This window comes from Lactuca saligna, chromosome 5, assembly GCF_052625555.1.
Source record: "Lactuca saligna cultivar CGN05327 chromosome 5, ASM5262555v1, whole genome shotgun sequence".
NCBI lineage: Eukaryota > Viridiplantae > Streptophyta > Magnoliopsida > Asterales > Asteraceae > Lactuca > Lactuca saligna.
In genome coordinates this window covers 47955353-47956415 of record NC_136421.1, presented here as the reverse complement: position 1 = coordinate 47956415, position 1063 = coordinate 47955353, and positions in this window count along the sequence as shown.

Sequence of the window (1063 nt, the reverse complement as noted above, 5' to 3'; positions counted from 1 at the left end):
GTCCCGAGTTATAGCCAGAATTCTCTTGGAGGGAGAGCGTGGGTTTGCGTATAAATCTATACTGGATTGACTATCCTACACCTTGCTGCTAGCTACAGCCGGACGTGCAGATCTGCGGGTGCCAAACGTCATTCCGTTTTACGACCATTCGTATGTCTTTGTTACCATTCGATAGTATGGTGCAATTAATCACATGATACCTTAATATAAATCCGGTTTAAGGTAGTTAGTACAGCAGTAGTTCCTATAATACAACACTACAGTACTACATTTATTTTCCCGTTACATATATTTAGTGGTCTTTTCACTTAAACATTTAATGTAAAAACTATATTTTGATAATGATAGTTACACTTGGTAAAATTACACACTTTTACAAGAAACGAACATTTAGAACAGTTAAGTCTTGGTAGAAGACTACATTGAGAACAATTAAGTCTTGGTATAGTGGGCTAATGCTCCATCGATTATCTAGTTGGGCCAAAACCCATATGATGCTCCATGGTGTATTTGAACCCATGGATCCAAGGAAATGGAAAGCCATGACAATTAAGGGTTTACCCTAATTGTAACACTATATAAAGATCACATTCTTGGGAAAAATCGGCCACTAGTATTATTCTAGAGAGGGCTAGCCGATTTCATGAAGTGTAGAATTCTCTCAAGTTATTCGAAGTGCTTATGGTGTTGTGTGAACCATTCGAAGTGCTTCATGAAGACAAGCACTATCAAAGAGGTATGTATTCTATCTTGTTATATTGATAGTTTTGTATGCTAGATTAGGATAATACCTTGGATGTTGATATTTGCATGTATAATAGAGAAAACATAGATCCAAGGTATTTAGGGTTGCATGTACACTTAGGAGTGTTAGAATGCTCATAACCCAACATACCAGCTTCAAAGCTGATACTCGCTTTCAAAATTACTTGTATCCCCAGGTTATCATAGACAGGTACCAATGCAAGGATTAGGGAAGATGGAGCTCATTGAAGACTCACCTTTCATTTTGATTTATGCTTTAGTGTTTATCAAAATTTGACAGAACACTTGTATAATAATA